At 55.0% G+C, this 20,363-nt stretch overlaps 1 long non-coding RNA gene across 1 annotated transcript; it reads right to left on the bottom strand.

The window, feature by feature from the left end:
• Positions 1–1,709: 1,709 nt before the first annotated feature.
• Positions 1,710–16,021, bottom strand: LOC144369115 (uncharacterized). Its single transcript, XR_013428564.1, has 6 exons — positions 15,460–16,021; positions 11,257–11,401; positions 6,167–6,298; positions 3,780–3,967; positions 2,090–2,295; positions 1,710–1,853 (listed from the first exon to the last, which is right to left on the bottom strand). It is a non-coding gene; the product is annotated as an uncharacterized LOC144369115 (long non-coding RNA).
• Between the last annotated feature and the right edge of the window lie 4,342 nt (positions 16,022–20,363).

Below are 20,363 nucleotides of genomic sequence, written 5' to 3' on the forward strand. Positions count from 1 at the left end.
AGGGTTCTATTATACCACACACTTCTCTCTAGAAATGGCCTCTGGTCCTAAGTGCACTCAGTTTGCAAGGAATAGAAAGATTGGAAGCCAGAAATGATTGTTCATTGAACTGCTTTTCTCATGTACTCATCTAGGTCAGGAAAGGCTGCCAAAGTAGGCATCCTGTGGTTGTCTGTCTTCTTTAACACAAGACAAAGAAGCCTGTGTTCTTGGCCCCTTGTGGATAATAGCTTTGCAATGCCTCCTCAGGCCAAGGAAAGAACACATGATAGGCAGGTCCACAGCCCCTGGAGAACATGAAGAACCTGCAGATTTATGCCCCATCATTACACTTTGTTTTGTGCACAAGTCCCACCATACTCTTCCTGGGCATTGGGTCAATGCACACTGTGTTTTGGCTCCCAGTTATCCTGAGCCCACTGTGACTCACTGCTCCCTACCCTCTGATGGTTCCACTTACTCTGATGGTTCGAGACAATTTGCAGAAGTTCATAGTTTTCTGGATCCTCCTGCTGGAGCAAGTGTGCATCTAAGGCCCTGCGGATGATGACTTGAGTGCTGTCCTGGCAGGTCACCTGAGCAGGGTTGGAGAAGGCTCATCAGAGAGGGAATTTGGGAGTAGCTACCCAGAGGACAGTGCTCAAGGACAATCAGAGACAAGAGAGCTCTCAACACAAGGGCACCATCTTGTTACCCTGCTACCTGAGGCCTTCATGTGATCATGTGGGGTCTTCCTATGAGCCTCTAGTCCAATCTTGGTACAAGAGTTTGCTTCAACTTGCTATGCCCTACAGGGACAAGGGAATAAGGACCAAAAGGCTTTGTACAGACACACTCTACTCCCATCAAGATGGGAGGAATGGTCCAGTGGACTTCCATATCCCTGCTCTGGTCTGGGATGCAGCTGCATTTTTGTGTGGACCAGGCACAAACCCTAGGTGTTTTGGTCCTGACAGCCAGGGCACAACACACACTAGGACTCTTTAATGATAGGCATGGAAGCTGCTGGGCTCGAGAGTGTCAGTGCTTGCTGGGGTGTCAGAAGGTTTGGACTCAGCAGGTGCCGTGGTTCAACATGGCTCCCCTGGAGGTGGACACCAGAGTCTCATGATGGATACTCCACACCCAGGAAAATTCTGCAGAGAGAGCCGCTAAATCTCTATTCACATACATGCAAACTAGGACACTAATGGGCCCCTCCAAGGCCCCCAGTTGTCTGTGACCCACACCTATCCACCCTAATCATTCTACAATGGCTCCCTTCCCTTCCACCAGCAACATATCCCCTCCCACACACAAGAAAATGACTGCCAACTCCTGTGCTTCAACCTCCACGGTTCAATATACTCCTCCTCAATACCGAGGTCAGTAGAGGATGGCCTGTACCCTCGATATTTCTCTGACCTCCTCTGAACCCAGCACTCACTCCTGCACTTCTGACCTGCACACCCCAAAACACGCAGGCCCACTCGCACCCAGACCTGGCATGCTGCTGCTCTCCCGCCTCCCTCTTCCTCATTTTATGCTCTCCTTCCTGACCTTCCAGAAGCTCTAGTTCAAGAAGACAGGCCTAGTCCAAGGTGTTTGCTGTGGACTCGGTCTTCCCCACTGTGGGCTCCCAGGAGACTCCCCTGCTCGAAGACTCACCAGGATGCTCCTATACTGTGTTGTCATTTCATTTTCCAGGTAGATGTGAATGAGGCACCTGCCTCTCACCCGCCTGTTGTACTGGGGCCGTGGGGAGTACCGAGTGGAGACCCCTGATGTCCTGGACTCTGGCTCTGCCCCTTCCCAGGGAGAAGGCTCTGGCTCTGGGGTTGGCTGAGGAGCTGATAAAGGAACTGAGCTTGTAGCTAGAGGAGAAAAGATGCCAACATGACTGCCTTGCCCTGACCTTCCCACAGACAGACAATACCCCTGCTGCCAGGAAGAACTCAGGCCCTTAGCCCACACAGGACCTCTTTGCAGACTGGGGTCACTTCCTGAATGGACAAAGGCTTATCCTAATTTCCAGCCCAACACCATGCATACAGACTCCCTGCAGTGGGACAAGAGTCAGACCTCTCCTCATATACCCTTAGGTACTCACCCCGGTCCGCCCTCTCAGGCGCTGCCTGGCTTGATATGCCATCTTCAGTTGTGGCCAGGAGGTGGTATGTTTGATGCTCCAGGTACAAACCAACCAGCAAGAGCCCCATATATGGCAGCAGCTGCTGCAGACTCAGAGAGCCTGGAGGCTGATGGGAAGCCTCGGTGTAGAAGTTAATCCAGGTCCCCAGGAAGGAAGGTGAGGCACTGTGGGGAGGCAGGTGTGGAGTCAGCAAAACCCTGGCCTTGCCTTTGCCATGGCCTCCAGAGAAAACCTCTGACCCTACACTTCTGAACTGTCCCTGGTTCTGAACACACCAGTCCACCTCAGACCAGACACAGTGGCTGTACAGGCAGGGACAGGACAGGTTGCCACAGGCAAAGAACCTTCAAGGAAGGAGCGTTAGATCCATGATATGACCAGCTCTCCCCTCCTCTGGGCAGGCCTGACACTCTTCTTCCTCTTGGCTACGTGCTCTCCAACCTGGAATGCACCTTCCAGGAGTGTCTGTCCTCCTGCCCACTCTTCTCAGGGCTCAAGAGACACCTCCTCCCCTGGCGTGGGCTGCAATGCTACCTCATTCTCTGTGAGCTCTCACTGAGTCCCCCTGAGTAGCGGTGGACCTCTCTTTTCCCATGAGTGCAGACCACATCTCTGTGGCCCTGGGGGAGAACAGGGAGGTGTGGTGTGGGGGGATCCATTGTCCCAGGGGCTTCCCCAGTGGACCATGACTACCTACAACTCCCCGCCTTACCCCTCCTACTATTGAAGCCCCACACCTTACACTGCAGGCAGAACACAGAATTGGGGAGAGCAGTCTTTCCTCAGCCTTCCCAAGTCAAATCACCTTGCAGGTCCCTATTCTGGAAACAGGAGCCCACCCTCTTGACCCCAAGCCCATTCTATGTTGAAGTTGTTCCAGGGGTCTACCATAGTCACTGAAGAGGACAACGTGCAGTTATGCCCCATGGAGTCAGGGATGCAGTCACATGTAGGATATGTACTCATGGCACCTGCGGTTTGAGGCTGACCCCCATGGAAAGGGACACAATGGCGGTCATTTGCACTCCATTTTTCACTGAATTATGAAATGTGACTGGAAACGTGTTTTCACACAGTGGGTGCTTTCTCCATGTTCATCAGTAAATGAGCCCAAACTGCTGATTCCCACATCTCTCTGGGTGTGGGAGCTGCCATGTCCAAAGCCCCTGTCCAGCTATGTCCCAGCTAGGACGCTCTGTCCCACTATGTATACTAACATGTCTTTATTAACCCAAAAGTGCTTTTCCCAAGGCCCGAGTTTTGAGACGCCTCTGGCACAGATCTACGTTCTTCAAGAAGCCAATATCACACCAGAAAGACCACCTGGCCTCGCTGAGTCCACCTGGGAATGAGCTCAGTGCACACCATTGAGCTGTGGTGCCAGGTGTGTGGGGACTGCTCCACAGACCTCTGTGGATCAGCTGGAGTCAGGATGGTTTCTCTGCCTAAGAGGGAAAGTTCACTCCCCTTGCAAGGCTGTGGCAGGCACCTCCAGGACTCGTCCCATTCGGGGCTGAAATTCCACTATGAGTGTGGTCCTCTATCTCATTAGGTATCACAAACCTTTGGGTCCCTGAGAGGTACATGGCAGCCCCAAGACCCAGGCCTGAGGGGGCTACACACTTGGGCTTGGTGGTCTGGTGCTTACCTTGAGAACAAGAGATCCAGCACCTGCTGGGTGGGGATGGAATCCCAGGAGATTAACCCCATGTTGCTGCTGAAATGTAGGTTCCTCCCACAAATGACAGGCAGGAGCTCATTCCTAAGCTGGTCCTGCCTGTAAGGTTCAAGGCTCTGTACCCTGAAAGGCTCCTCCGTGTTCTCATCATTTTCACCCTGGGTTGGGACCAAGAATGGTGGGTTCAAAATGGAAATGGTGACAAACAGAAAAATGACTTGTGCCAATACACTAGAGTCAAAGCACAATGAGACAGTTCCCATCAGTACACACACACACACACACACACACACACACACACACACACACACACACAGTCAGAATAGGAGTCCTGGGCCATTCATCAGGGATCAGACTAGAGGGCCTGCTGGGCTCACCTGCCCTGTGCTACTCACTGTTACTCTTGAGCTCCTCTGCGACAATTGCCAGAGGATCTGGCGTCTAAGTTGAAGCCTCATCCAGTGCATCCACAAAAGGGCTAGTTGGCCCCCCTGAGATTCCTGGGAGCCTGAGGCTCGGCATTGTTTGCAAGGACAGGGGAACATCCTTCTCACTCCAGTTTCTCCAACCAAATGAGCTTGGTCAGTTAAGTGGGTGCCTGGATACCAGGGTTCTATGTTCTGTTTGATCCATTGTCAAGGCAATGATGTCATTTCCTGTGCCTATACCTGAGCCTCTTTTCACATAAGATCACTCTCAAAAGCCCTATGGGCTGCTGATTTCTCCTCCATGCCTACCCATCTCAGGTGCGCATGTGTTCACCAACAAGTACCCAAATACCCCCACCAGCATCTGCCCTGCTTGGTGCCTCTAGAGTTCCAGCTTGGAGCCTTCAAAAATGCATTCACAACCAGTCCTTCCCTCTCAGCAGCCTTTGGACCCTGGTCCCATCATTGTGCAACTCATGGTGTGCCCAGTCTTTTCTGGAAAGTAGGGTAGCATCTAATCAGGGATTGGTGTCTCTGATTCATACATAGCATATGGTTTCTATGAAATCCAGTGAGGGAGCAGGAGTAACGAAGCTGATTGCACAGATGACCTCAGGGAATACTGACAGGCCAAATGAAAAATATGTTCCAGCTAACCATTGGTATTTGGGCTTCTCAGCCCAGTCCTGTTTTTAAAAAAGGTGCAGACGGGCAGTGTTCATTAAAAAAATGTCTACCATTTAAAAGTGGGTAATTTAAATGGCATCTAGTTACACATCTGCTAGAATGGTCTGGCAACATATGAATTTCATTCTAACAACAACAACAAAACATAGAAAAAAACATAGACATAAAGATAAAACCTTGTCTTCACCAGGATGCCTAGAAATAGGTTTTATTTGGCTCATGCAAATATCTTTCAATAGAACTTCTAATTTCTGAATGAACTCATTCAATTTTATAATGTCTGAAACCCTCTGTGAGCATGGGAAGCACTGCTGACAAGACACCAGAGGGCCAGAGCACTTGTGCCCCCTACAGGGGTGTCTCTTGGCTATCACCAAAGACCGTTCCCCTCCCGGGGCAGCTGAGAGCAAGCTGGGCCTTGGAGCAAGGATTAGTGTTTAGGTATAGACTATGCAAGCAAAGGACAATGTCTTTAATAAAACTAAAATTAAAAAGTCACATTGAAAAATTTTAAAAAAAGAAGAAGAAAATAAGGTCAAGTAGAGGAACGGGCAGAGGCATCCAGAGGAAGCCCATTTTCACAGGAGAAAATCCCCCAGTGAAAAGCATCAGAATAGATACCAAGAAAAATACCAACAAAAACAGTGTGCTCCCACTATGTATCTACTCCACATGCAAAAGTTAGAAAGCTAGATAATAGAATCCTGGCCACAGGTAGAGCTATTCAGAAGAGCCACCTGGCAGTGCTTAGTCAAAGAAGTAAACATGCACACTTTGATCTAAAAATGCCACCTGTGTGTAAACCAGGTGGTGCTTAAGCAGTTTCACAAGGGGACATGCACAGGGAAATTTATCCTCAGGTTCCTTATAGAGTTGTCTGTGCTTACAGAAGGTTGAGGGCTGTCAGGATGCCCACAATTGGGAAAGTGAAATGCTTAAAAGGTAATGGATGCCAACCTGGATATATTAATAGAAATCAATGAAAAACAATAGATTTACATGACAGTAAATTCCCTGAGTTCAAGTTCTTGCTAGCCTACCTACCAACAATCATGCTTGGTTAAGACACTGACATACTTCAAGGCAAAAAAAGGAGAAAATATAATGTCATTATTACTTTTCTTAAAAGCAAATAAGGAAATGGTAATATTTACCCAGCCATGACCTGTTATGCATAATATGTGAGATTATTGTGGACATGTTGGTAAATGATGATCTACTCAGATACGTTCCGTGACTCACCAAATGCAAAGGTCCATGAAGAATTACCGTCTCCACACATGAATTCATCGTCAAAAGCCTTGAGACAACAGGGGCTTCACAAAATGGCTTCTTGGCCAACTTGATGAGTGCGTCCTCGGACAATGCTTCCACCTGAAAGATGTCACCAACTTGTTCTCATTCACATTTCCACAGTGCCACAAAAAAGAAACAAAGTCTGATACTCTATTGAGTGAATCCTCAAGTGGACCAAACACCATACTTCCTTCCATATTTTAGAATTAACAAATGCAACTTCAACTCAATAACTTGCATTAGGCAACATGCAACCACAACCTTCCCCTGAGCCAGGGAAGCTGACCCCTCTCTGAATTCAGGAGATCCTGGCCCCACCAGCATAAACACGAAGTTGACACAAACCTGGCACTTTGATTCTGTGAATTATGGTCAGGAATGATGAGTCAGCTTTGTTGGGATAACTGCTAAAGGAGGACTGTGTATCCCTTAATTTTCTAGCCGATGGCCTCTGGAAAGAGCCATTTATCCTGGTTTAAGGCCTTACTTTTAACGTGTGCGGCCTATTCTCAGCCATAGTGGCCTCTTGTTTTCTTTACATTTAATGTTTCATAAAAGCAAATGGCTCGGAAGCCCCTGAGACAGGTGAATGTCCCTGTTAGCTGCCTGCATTTGGAATTTATCAAAGATCTTTACACGGAGACTCTTTTCTGTTAATTCCAATCTTGAATCACAGAAGTGCTCCTCACAGGGGAGGACACTAGGGTGGCCTCTCCATGCTTTCCCCTACCTGTGCGTATGGCAGGCTCCCTGGGGCACCTGAACACCTGGGGCAGCTGTGCAGGAGTTGGGAGGGGGAGCTGAAGCGGGGCTGGCAGGCTGGCTTGTTCACCCACTTTGTCTCCAAACTTAGGAAACTAGACCTGGACGGTGTGCATGGGGAGTAGGTTTTCTGAAGCTCTCTTATTTAAGGCTGCGATTTTTCCTGGGGACATCCTGGACCGAACCCTAACCACCTCCCTGCCCCCTGATTCTGCCTCAGCTTTCATCTGACCCAGGTGCTGCCCCCAAGGGGAGCCTGGGGAAGCTGCACCTCTCTCCCTCCTTGGTTCCTCTTGGGAAAGGAAGGCTGCACCAGGGTAGCAGAGGCAGATGAATTCCAGCTCTGCTAGAACCTTCCTGGGTGAGGAGTGGTGTGTGTTGGGGATGCTGAGAAATAAAGTCTCTCCGGTAGGGCCCTAAAGAGGATCGCACTCGTTTCGCTGAAATGCGGGTGACAGGGTCTCTCTCTCCCCCCAAGGCAGGATCTTTGTCTGGGTTTATGATGTCGTCATTCTAATCAACGCCATGTTAATTTCCCTGGATGAGAAGAACCCCTTCATCTCCTAGCCGAGTGGCTTTTCCTTTCTCTGTAGTTCTTGAGATCCTCCTGAAGTTGTACACGCATGAGCCCAGAGCCTATTTTGAAAGGAAGCAGTTCTGGAACTGGTGAGTGTGTGTCCTAGGGAGGGGACAGGGGACTTCCTGTTACAGTTCAGAGACATGGATGCAGGTCTCCAAGCTCCACCTGTGTAGAGGCATCTTATAACGAGCTCTTGGAGGGGAACCCTCTGTGTGGGTAAAGCCCGAACTTCCCAAAGTCAATTTGAACTGTCTAATTAAAATGAGAACCACAGACCTTGACATCCTGGAGTTGGGAAGGATCTTTAAAAGAAGGAAGCCCAATGTTTTTCTCTACTTTCTCACAATACTTCTTTTTTTAAAAAAATGTTTGTTCTTTTTAGTTATAAATGACAGTACAGTGTATTTGGACCTATACATACATGGAGTATAATCTCCCATTCTTGTGGTTGAACTTGGTGGTATGGAGTTCCACTGGTCATGTATGCATATATGAACTTAGGAAAGTTACGTCCGATTCCTTCTACTGTCTTTCCCATTCCCAGCCCCTCCCTTCCCCCCACTCTGCCCTGTCCAACCTGGTGATCCACCCCTATCCCACCTATGGTCACTCACAATACTTCTGACACCAAGTGTGTGTTATTTTTTCTCACACCTACCAACTGTCCAACTCTCTGGTCGTCAATTTTGTGTCCTGCAATTCAATTAAATTTGGACACAATTTGTCCACAGTTAGCATCAAATACCACAGGTTGAGGGCTGAGCCAAGACTGAGGACAGTCCCCAAGACTGTCCTCTCTCCAGACACCAACTGCATGTCCACATTAACACCTGTGCTGCTGACTTATCGCCTATAAATCAGAGGTGACCAGAAAAACACTTCGGTTACTAGATTTCTGGTTGTTGTACAAGGGTACAGCTCAGGTCAGCCAGACTGAGAGGTACAGGGTGCAGGAAAAGGGGTGTGCAACTCCCATACCCTCTCCAGGTGCGCCCTTCCATGCCCCTCAGTAACCCAGAAGCTCCCCCAACACTATTGTTTTTTTGTGGAGGCTTCGTTATGTGTGCATGACGGATTACACATTGGCCATTGGTCATCGACCCAATCTTCAGCCCCTCTGCCCTCCCCAGAGGTAGGGGGCAAGGATGAGGGTGGGGCTGGAAGTTCTAGCTCTCTGATCCCCTGGTAGGTTCCCCTGTGGATTCACATCCCCATCCTGAGGGGCTTTCCCAGGGCGACCTCATTAAGCTCAGGTGGGGTTGAAAAAGGGCTTGTGATGAATAGCAAAGGATGCTCCTTCCACCTCTGTCACTTATCACTGGAGGGACAGGGCTCTTAGGCGTTCAGGTCATGAGACTAGGGATGAAGGCCAGGCATCCTAGAACATCATGGCCAAGGAGGCATTTCCTTTGGCAGCTTCCTTGGCCCGCTCCCTAACCTCACTGTCAGAAACTAAGCCTGTGTGGCTGGCCAGCGGGCTGTTGGCTAGCCCTCCCCTGGGCGGTGGACATGTCTCCCACGAGTCTTCCCTTCTCCAGGCCGCTGGTCTCCACCCTCAGCCCTGGTGCTATGTGCCAGCCGGTGCGTCTTGAGCTGCTGTGTGTCGAGCTCTGCAGGGCACAGAGATGCAAGCCGCAGGCTGACTTTGGTGGTGCACAGCTAGGCGGGGTCTGACCCCAGTGACCACTGCTCTTAGTGCCAGGAAACTTTTCCCGAAGTGCACGTGGCTGGGGGGGGGACCTGGTCGGTGTTTTCTTCTCCTTTAGCACCACTGTCAGGAAAGTCATGGCACGATGAATTCTACTTCCATTAAGTCGTAATGCACATAGTAAAATTAATACCAGGAAAGACCTACTGTGCATTCTGCAAGTATTCTTCACCGGATGGGCACAGTAGTGCACGCCTGTGGTCCCAGTGTCTTGGGAAGCCGAGGCAGGAGGATGGTGAGTTCAAAGCCAACCTCAGCAACTTAGCAAGGCCCTAAGAAACTCAGCGAGACCCTGTCTCTAAATAAAATATGGAGAAAAAAAAAGAGGCTGAGGATGTGGCTCAGTGGTAAAGCACCCCTGGTTTAATTTCTGGTGCCCAAAAAATAGAAAAATAAAAATGTTCTTCACGAATATAGACTTTTGTGGAAGGCGAAGTGATGTGGGTTAGTGATTCCTGCATCTCTGCAGGTGACTCAGAGCAGCCAATGGATGATCATGGGATGGTTCAAGCCTAGTGTTTCTTGCTTCCCATGCAGTGACCTAAAAGTTCCAGAAATGAATTTTAGCACTGGCTAGTTATCTCACATAAGCTGTTGGTTCAGTTTTCTGGGGACCCATCAGAGCCTGAGCTTGACATGCCTCTCACTTGATTCTTAATGGACTTTGCTTTTGCCATTAGGTTTGACACGCTGATCATAATCGCAGCCTGATGGCCACAGTGGCTGATGCCACCATTCAGTCAGGTCAGTGCCCCCAGCTCTAGGCTTCACGGAGGATCAGGTGCTTACTCAGTTCTCTGTTGAAAATCCACCCTGCACTGTGGAGATTTGGGGGCCAGGAAGGGGGACACCAGAAAATTATTAAAAGTGTTCTGTATTCAGGTTGGAGATGTGGTTCAGTGATAGAGCACTAATCTGGGGTTGAGTCGCTCATAAAATAGTGGTAATTTGCAGATGGCCGTGCATGGCCTCCCGATGCTTTGAACCTTCTCTGGATTCTTTACAAGCCCCAATGTGTGTAAACGCTACGTAAATAGTCCCTGCCCCGGGTTCTGCTTAGGGAGAGACAAGATGTTTTTCTGAGTACTTTCCGTCTGCAGTTTTGAAGTCCATGGAAGAGGACCTGCAGAGGTGGAGAGGGGCTGCCAGGGACCACGGGCATCCCTCTCAGGGAGCTGGTTGGTTAGGGGCACACCCACTGACCACACCCTCTCCTTTCCCCTGGGTTCTCCCACCATCATGGAGCACCCCACCACCAGAGCAGGAGGAGGAAAAGGTGCCTACGGCCTCTCCCCGCCTGCCCCGCGAGGAGCCCGAGCAGGGAGCGGCAGGGACTCTCTTGGGCTTTGTGCATGGACAGGCGTTCATTCCCAGTGGGCAGAAGCAGGCAAGGGTCACCCACTCTCACTGGAAGACTGGAGAGGGGCAGGAGCCCAGGGATGGGGCTGCCCGAGCGGGAGGCGAGAAGGAGCTCCGAGCAGAGACAGCGTGTGCGGGTGCTGCCCCCCGCTCCTGCCCCTAGCCTCCCACCTTCATCCTTGGAGTTGAGGTGTCTCCCGTGGCAGAGGCAAGGAAGGGAGCAGGAAACCCGAGTCACCCATCTTGGTGTCACGCCTGCTGTGTCCCCAAACTGAGCAGAGAAGGAATGAGACGCTGGGGAGGGGCGGATGGGGCACCCCAAGGGCTCCATCACCACCTGGTGCTAGGTGCTCCCCCTGGCCCAGTTCTGACTGCCCCAGAGGCCCAGGAGAGCTCTCCTGCCTGTTGGACAAGGAGGCCAGCGTTGGGCCTGAGAGGACAGACATCCCATCCTCTGGATGTCAGACCCTGGACACGGAGGACGGGGGGAGCTGTCACAAAGGCCAGGGCTGCTGGAGGCCCACCACCAGGGTGGAACCTGCAATGTCCTCCACCCCCAGCCCACCAGGACGCGGGGACTCCCAGCATGAGATGTCATGACCCCCGACCCCTGCAACCCCACGTTACCTGTGTTGGTGGCAGACTGGGTGGCCCCAGGCACCGGCCGGGCTGCCTCTGTGGGGCATTCTGTGGCCATCCTCAACAAGCCAGCAGACCACCATGCAGAGGGCATCGAGGGCAGCAAATGCCACCAACTGGCATTGGAACAAACCTGTACAGGAACACGACCCCTGGTCAGTGGTCACAGGGCACTGGGTCCCCTCCCACCAGCATGAGGCCTGAGCCCCCTACCCCACCCACAGGAGCCCACACCCCAGGGACACTTCCAGACTCCAAGCAGACCCTCCCCTTGAGCCCTGGTCTGGGTGCCCAGCGCCGTCCTGTGCTTTCTTGTCCACCTCTGCCCGCTGCCCGGGCCCCTTCCCAGCTGCCTGTGTGGGTCTCATCTTGGTCAGAAACCACCTCCCTGGACGTGGGAGGGGGACCTCCGTTCAGACGGTCCCAGGAGGAATCAGCACATTGCCGTGCCACAGAGAGGGCCACTTCCAGGGTGAGCCTTAGCAGGGACTGGACCAGCAAATCAAGGTGACAGCAGTGTGCCAGCCGGTCCCCAGGAAAAGCTGGTGGGCAGTTCCCCTCCTGGGGCTCTGGCTGGGGCTGATGCTGTAGGAAGGAGGCGAGCCTGAGAGAGCGCAGCCGAGAAACGCTCACTCTACAGAAATGCTCTCAGGGCCTCCCACAGAGGGGCAGGCAGTGGACCAAGAGGACACTGACACAGGACTGGTGCAGCCCTTGATGAAAATAGTTCAGGAGAGAGGCCAGGGGACCTGTCACAATGGGGAAGGAGAGGGTGAGGCCACAGAAAAGAGAGAAGCAATATAGAGGAGGAGGGGAGGGGCCTAGGATCCGGGCAAGGGGTGCCTGGGCTGGAGCTGCTGGCCGTCCTGGACAGAGTGGGCCGATAGCTCCACCTCACACCTCAGAATGGGCCTCATTGGGAAATAGGTTCTTTGCAGGTGGATTAGTCAAAATGGAGTCATCTTTGATATCGGGGGACGCAGCTGTTCTCACTGCCGTCCTATGAGAAAAGGAGGGACACACAGGGAGGAGGTGGCCTGTGGAGACCGACACAGAGACTGGGGTGAGGTGGCCACAAGCCCAGGGCTACCTGGGCCACGGGGAGCTGCGGGGAGGATGAGCTCTCTCAGCCAGGGTGACCTGTGGCCGCAGAGCTGGGAGGGGACAAACGTGTCTATATGAAGCCACCTGGTGTCTGGTCATGTTTATACAGATGACCCTGCGGGAGGTGTGTGTGGAATGGAAGGTGCGGGGAGGAGCGGGAAACGTGGAGGGGGAGGTGAGGCAGAGGGACCGTTTTGCAGATGAGTCTTGACTGTCAGGGAGACAGAGGGAGAGAGACAGGCCGCGGGGCCCCCAAACATGACCAGGTGAAGGGGACACTGATGCTTTACAGACAGAAAGACTCTCATTCATTCATTCAACAAACAAAGTGCACCTACTAAGTGCCAGAAACTGATCCGGGCTACAGGGGTCAATAAGAACAAAAGCCCTGGCCGCCTGGCGTTTATTTTTTGCATTACAGATAGATAATAAATACAAACAAATTCAAAAAGTTAAAACAAGTTAAAGACCAAGGAGCGTTGGGCAGAGGGGAGGAGGGATGGGATGCTGGTGAACTCATGGACTTCGACACAGCACGTCCCAAGGCCCCTTGTCAGCTGCGGCTCCATGGCCCCTGGCCCAGGGTCGGCCTGGTCTCTGAGGTTCTTCCACTTGACACAACATGCCTTGGCCACAGGGACTCCTGGTCCTCCCAGGGTCTTGCTGGGCTCTGCTTCCTCCCCACTGAGGACACCAGGGGTCGGGGACCACCAAGCTGTCCACTGGCCTTGCCGAGGCCCTCAGCCTTCCTCAGCCAGCCTGCATCTGCCTCCTGGCTCCGTGCTGCACCTCTGAGGCCAAGTGACCACCTGCTCTGGCACCTGGTTCTCCCTGTTCCCTGAGCCAGGAGCATGGCCCCAGGCTGGCCCCCCAGAGGCCGCAGCAGACAGCACCTGGGCACGTGAACATGGGTGAGGACCCAGGCAGCCAAGGTTCCAAGGCCACGGCCCAGGAGTCCCCGAGGTCTTCACCCAACACAGAGCCAGGGTGATTCCCGCGCCCCAGCACCCACAGGCAAGAGAACCTGCGCCTCACGCCCCACCCAGCAGCTACCATGTCCCCAGCTGGCCTGGGGACCCCTCGTCCTGCCTTGTCCTGCCTCGTCCTGCTGCCTGTGCCCAGAAAGGAGGCGGGAGAGCTCCTGGCAGCCACACGCGCTGGGCACTGGACCCCTCCAGCTCGCTGCTGTGCTCCCGTGACCCCTGGGTATGAGGAGCTGGGTGAGGACACAGAGGGAGGAGGTCTGAGGGCCACCTGGCTGCTCCTGCCCCGTCCTGGCAGCTGCTGGAAGGATCAGTGGATGCGACATGACCTTGAGTGCTGAAGGACACCAGAGGTGTCAGGGGCATCCTCGGCTGGGGTGAGCGCTCGGTGGCCCTGGTCCTCACCCACATGAGCCCGTGAGGGTGGACCCCAGCTCCAGGGGCCACATCTCCTGGACAGCCTGCGTTGCCACCAGGCCTTGCCCACTTTGTGTGCCCAGGGGGCTGGGGCAGAGGTGGCCTTGGGAAAAGACCCCACACACAGATGTGTTGGGGGGACAGGAGTGTCGCAGGGCAGGGTCAGTCCAAGGCTCCTGCAGCTCCAGGTCCTCCTACTGAGACCTTCTCCCTGCCTGTCCCCAGGGACCCAAAGCTGGTCCTTCACCCCGGGGACCCCAGCATCATCCTCCCTCCATCCACACGGAGTCCAGTGGACATCCCCCTAGGGCTCTCAGACCTGCCCCATTGCACTGGGTGCTGGGTGGCATCCCTGTGCCCGCTCTCCTGTGATGCCCTCGGCAGCGTCCCCCGCCTCCATGCTGGCCCATTCCTGACCCCACAGCTCCCTACCATGCGGTCCCTCCTCCTGCACCCCAAAGCTCCCCACTGTGCACCCCTCCTGCACCCTACAGCTCCCCACTGTGCACCCCCTCCTGCACCCCACAGCTCCCCACTTGCACCCCCCTCCTGCACCACACAGCTTCCCACTGTGCAGCTCCCCGCCTGCACCCCACAGCACCCCACTTACACCCCCCTCCTGCACCACACAACTCCCCACTGTGGGAACAGGGACTGCAGAGGTCCCCACACCTGGCCCATAGCCCTGCTCAGAGGCTGGCAGGAGCAACTGTAAGTTCCCATTTGAGTCCAGGCCAAGACCCCGTCCCCTCACTGTCCTTGAGCCTGCCTGGTGCTGCCGTGGGTAAGGGTCCCCCACCAGCCATTGACCAGTTGCACACGTGCAGATCCGTGTGGTCTGAGCTCTCTGCAGGGTGACCTCTGCCTCCCAGCACCTCCCTCGCCGCCTGGGCTGACCCCCTCTGGAGACGCAGGGCCATGTGTTGCCATAACAACCCTCCTGCTCCAGGAGGTCCCTGTGCAGCCCTCCTCTGGGGACTCTGCGGAGTGGCTTCCGTGAAGGAGACTGGAGGCCAGACCCTGCCCTCTGTTCTTGGGGTGTGGAGCCCCTGTTCACCCGAGAGAGGGCCAGCAGTGCCCTGGGCCTTCTGGGCACTGGTCAGCACTCAGCTGGGCCACTGGCGCTGGGCTCAGGCATCTGCACGTCCACTCAGGACATTGTGCCATAAAGCCTGGGGGAGAGAAGCGAGCCCAGGGCCCTTTCTCCTGGGAGCCCAAAGCCCCCCAGGGTGGGGTGCCTAAGGCCCCCAGGTCGTGGCCCTGGGGTGTGGACCCAGGCCTGCTCTTGGTGGTGGTCCTCGGATCTTGGGTGGGCACCCTGCCCGTGGATTAGATGTGACTTGAGCATGTCCCCAAGGGCTCATGTGTCAGGAGTGGCCCTCAGCATGGGGATGTTGGGAGGTGGGATCTGTGGGGGACAAACCAAGGACAATGACAGGAAGAAGCAAGGCCGCTGTCCAGTGACCCCTGGTGGTAGGGCAGCCAGTCCCCTGAAGGTCCTCTGACCCCGTCTCAGGAGGCAGCCTCTTCCTCCCTTACATGGCCCCTGTCGTGCCACCATCTGCCACCGGCTCCTCCCCAGAGGCCCAACTGGTGCCCCCCACTCCATCTCGGATGCGGAACCTCCAGATCCAGGAGCGAAATGAAGCTTGATTCGTCGCGACCTCCGCCTGCCAGGGTGACTCACCCAGGAAATGGTGATGACCAGCTCAGCTCTCCAGGGGCCACAGCCATCCAGCTCCCAGAACCCGGGATCGCTGGGAGAAGCTCACACGTCCGCCATATGCCGGGGGGAGGCTCAGGGTGTGAGAAAGACTGGGCCTAGGTCAGGAAGGGCCCCGGAGGACCCTCCCCTGCCGCAGCTCAAAGCCCCAGAAAACAGGGGACGACGCTCGGGCTTCCTTGTCCTGCAGAATCCTGTGGACAGGACGCATAACTCTGGACAATCCCAGGGACACAGAAGTCTCTCTCCACGCACGTAACCTTCCTGCCCCAGGGATAAGGCCCCGGAAATACATTTACTCTGGGAAACCCTCTTTCGGCAGCTGGGTCTAGTCAACCCTGACTTTCAAACAGGGGCTGTTAAATGCCAATAGCTTTGATTCTACATTTAAACCCAGTTGAAAGCTTTCCAGGCTCCTAAGAGAAAACGCTGGTCAGAGGACTTGGCTTTTCAACCGGTTTCTTTCAGAAACTCTTTTAAAACCGTAACCGCCACTCATAAATTATAGATTCTGTCCCTGGCCTCTCATGTTCGGTTACATAACCTTGTTAACATAAAAATTAAACACGAGAGATGAATCAGCTAAATTAGATTCACTTATATAGATCAAACGCTGAGCCCAACCGGGAGCCAGAGGCCCTAAATGCAGCCAGGGAGGAATTGGTTCTTGGGTGGGTCTTGATTGGGTGGAGAAGGAGGGGAGGTCTGAGGACTAAGCGCCAGCCTTCAGGGTCGGCCGGTTCTGACCATGCAGCCTGACAAGTTCTCACAAAGTGAGGAAGGGGCTGCCGGGGTCGACGGGGAGACCTGGGGAGTGTGCCAGGCACCTGGGCAGTTCTGGGTGCCCTCCCTCCCCGCTAGGCCATTTCCAAGCCTCTTTTCGTATATTATCTCCTCTGATGCTCCTCGAGCAGAGCGGGGTGGGGGGAAGCAAGTTCCGTCGTCCCAGTTCTGCTAATTGAAGTGCAGAGGCTGAAAGGCTTCCAGGCCCTCTGTAAACAGGGGCCTCCTCCAACGGAAGAGAATTCAATCAAGCCACCCGATTGTTACTAGTCTAGACGTGGCTTGGCCTGAGTGTCCAAGTCCTGGTCTAGCCCACCGTCCGGATGCCAGTCCCCACACCCATCCACCCCACACTCGGAGCTCCAGCGCCCTGGAGCCATCCCTCGTCCATCCCAAGACTCCCTGCTCCTCAGCCCTGTCCTCAGCCTTTGGGGCTCAGGTTGGACACTGCCCCAGAGCCCTGGGTTCAGGGTTCTCCTCTGTGCTCAACAAGTCCTTGCCCTCTGCCCCTCGTAGCTCCATCGTTCCATTTGAGCAGCCTGTCTCCCTGCCTGCAACCCCTGGATTCCAGCCCTGGAGGCAGGCGCCTCCGTCTGGGCATCTGGAGGCGGCTGCACAGCAGGACTCTGTGTGTGTCAGCTGCGAGGCCTGGACACACGGCTCAGGCAGGACCTCAGCCACAGGTGTGGTGGTTGTTCCTCAGCAGTGTCCCCAAGACAGTCTGTCCTCTCCGAGTGGCCTTCTCCCTGGGGTCGCACGGTGTGTGTGTGCTCGGCTGGACTCGGGCCTCATCGACACTGGCCCACGTGCTCTCCAGAGCCAGCGCCCGAGGCTCCGACCTGACTCCACAGTGTCCCTCTGACCCCTACGGGCACCTGGCACCTTTTGCAGGAAGGGGAAGCACCATTGCCTTGGACGGTGCTGGGGTTCCCAGGAGGGCCGGAGCAGGGGCCAGGCTGGGGAGTCTCCTGGGAGTGCCTCTGGGGACCGTGGCAGTGGGAGGAAGCTCTCCGGGCATCACAGGGTGGGGGCCTGCCACGGTCAACACTGGGGAGTCTACACCAGCTCCGAATCCCAGTGGTTAGTGTCGGGAGCTCAGGTGGGGGTCGGAGAAGGTCTGATGTGGCATTCCCAGGGGGAGCTTACCAAGTTCTCACGTGCAGAATCCCATCAAAAGCCGCACCAAAGGCAGGGTTCCCTCTGCAGCCAGCACTGCGTGGCCAATCGGCAGGTCGTGCAATGGTTTTAAAGCTACCTGCCAGCGTGGAAATGAGAAGGCAGGCCCAGGGGTTCTCGCAGGTGGCAGGTGATGGGAGGTGGCACGTGAGGGCAGGCCCCACTCTGCCCTCCACACATGGCCGTGGTCTGCAGGAACCTCTGGGAGCCGCCCCTCTGTGGTGGAAAGTAGTGTTCAAGTCCCGATAGACTGAAGCTGACCGAGGACTGCGGTGGCTTCGGCTGACTGCAATCTGGTCTCTGCCCTTGGCTCTGGGCAGGCCCTGCTGCCCCACGTGGTGGTTGACACAGCCCCAGGGATACTTTGGGTCTTCCAAGGCAGGGTCATGAGAAGCTCACAGCGGCCACCTGGGCCTTGTGGAAGATGGGCTCTTGGGATTCCTGCTGGGCAGGGAGTCAGACACCCTGTAACAGACCTGACACCTGGGTTCAGCCACACCGTGAAAGCCAAGCCCGGGGAGGATGCTGACCCTGCAGAGAGAGCACATGCAGATCCCAGAGCTGGGGCCCAGTGCCCGAGCCAGCCAGGAAGCCATCATCCAGGAACAAACCCCAATGTCGAGTCTTTCTCACGTCTCAAATGCAAAACCAACGAGATCGTGAGCCCAAGAACCTGACTGTTCCCAGCCCGTGAGCTTCAGAGTGGTCTGTGCTACAGCAAGAGATCCCCAGAGCCAGAGCCCAGACTCCCACCGAGTTCAGAAGGATTCGAGCCCGAGTCCCAAAGACAAGCATGATTAGCACCAGCTCCACAAAACCCCCCACTTAGTCTCCATTTTTTTTCCAGTAAATGTCATGCTCCGAGGGAGAATAACCAAGGAAAGTTCAAAGTAATAATATCAGAAATCTGCTTCCTTTTTTCTCTTTTGACATTTTATTGTGATATGAAGGCAGATGATGAAGGCCCTGATGGGTATATTTAGTTCCTTTTGTTGGTGAGTGTTCAAAGGTAGGTTCTGTGTTGCCCTGATTAGCACCAAGGATGCAAATACCTGAGCTGCTCCTTCACCATACTGAGTCACGCTGCAGACACGGGGCCCGTCCACCTCCAGGACCAAGCGTCTCATTTATGGGTCCCTTTTCATGAGCCCAGGATCTTGGCTCCGTCAGAAACTCCCCTGGCTCTGGCTGGGGCACAGCCCAGATGGCCCCACACCTGCCCCCCAGCAAGTGCGCCATTTTCCTCAAGGTCTCTAGAGCGCAAGGGATTTCCTCCCCAGTCACATGCCCCTCTGGGATTCAGTGAGCACTCTCTTCTGTCACATGTCACCTCTGGGAGCCAATGGGGGCTGTCACTTCAGTCACATGTCACTTTCAGGATCCTTGGGAGCCCCTGGGAGGCCCTGCTCTGTCCAAGGGGCGGCAAGGCCTGGTCAGGGGCAGGACTACCACCTTCCACCTTGGCAGACACCCTCCTGTCTTGGTCAGTGCCAGCAGGTGGCCCCTGCCCCTGTTGTGCGGCTCAGCCTCTCCCTGGCAGGGCTGCTTGCTTAGCCTCGGGGCCCAGGTGGGCTGCACACCGAGGCCTGGCCCTCTGCTGGTGGCCGTTTTGGCGTTGCTGTTGTTTTAAGAGCAGGCTCCTTGGTATTACCTCTTCCTTCCTCACACGGGGCTCTCAGGATCCCCGTGCAGAGGGAGTGTGACTGGCCTTCGGATGCTCCATGTCCACCCAGGTGCTGCCCCGCCGCCCAGGAAGCCATTGGGAACAAACCTGCTTGGGGTCCCCATCCACGCACGGCATCTCCAGTAGCCCGCTGGTCAGGGGTTTTCCAGATGAGATCCACGGGCATCGCTGGGGCTTGCGCTGGTGGGGAAAGAGAGGAGGTCACCCTCCCGTGTGGCTTAAGTCCTAGGCCAGACAGCCCAAAGCCATCAACCCATGGGCAGGTAAGTGCAGGTACTGAGAGTGACAAGAGGAGACGGGGTGACAGGGTGCCCTGCGTGGGCCAGGGCCTCCGGATGGGGAGGTGGGGAAGGCTCTGCTGGGACAAGGAGGGACCTGGAAATCCAGGCAGAGGAACAGCAAGGGCAAGGACCAGGAAGCAAGGACCTCGGAGCATCGAGGAGCACCAGGAGGTCAGGACGGAAAGCGCAGGGTGGCCCTCACCCTCCATCAGACCCCGCGCCATCGGAGGCCAGCTCCCCCCGACCGCTCTGCTAAGAGGTGGCTCCCACTGGGCACCTTTCTGTGTCTAAGCAGCTTTCTAGGCCTCTAGTCCCTCAGCTCCATCTGCTGGCCACGTCCCCTGCAGGAGCGCAGCGGGGAAGGGTGGTCTCTGCCTTCAGGGCACAGCCCATGCCTCTTGCTGCTCCCGGAGCACGGTGGGTGCCCAAGGAGTCACCGCTGAGTGGCTGAGTGAGCGACTCACCCACATGAGCCACCTCGCCCTCGGGGACTTCGTTCCAAGCTCCCCAGGGACTCCGGGAACTGCAGATGGGACCAAACCCTATAAGTGCTGTGGTTTTCTTTTCCTTCCTGTGCCTGGCTGTGGTGATGTTGAGTTATAAAATAGAACAGCTGGGACAAGAGACGGCCGTGACGCTCCGAGTTGGCACTTCCTCTGTCCCTCCTTCACTGTGCCATGCTGACCACAGGTGACGGCAGGGAGCAGACACCATGGACACTGGGGGTCTGCTGCAGCTGGGGAGGATTTAGCACGTGGGTGTCCATCTTCGGGCCTGGAGGACAGGCCTCCCGCTGTCCTCGCACACACCATTGTGACAACAGCACAGCCCCACTTGCTGCGGGCTCTTGTTCACCAGGTTTGTCTGAGAAGTTAGTCACCTCCAGGGTGGGATTGTGGTGGTGTCTGTTCTGTGGATGAGGTGACGAGAGCGTGAGAGGTCAC

Source organism: Ictidomys tridecemlineatus, chromosome 12 (genome assembly GCF_052094955.1).
Source record: "Ictidomys tridecemlineatus isolate mIctTri1 chromosome 12, mIctTri1.hap1, whole genome shotgun sequence".
In the NCBI taxonomy this organism is placed as follows: domain Eukaryota; kingdom Metazoa; phylum Chordata; class Mammalia; order Rodentia; family Sciuridae; genus Ictidomys; species Ictidomys tridecemlineatus.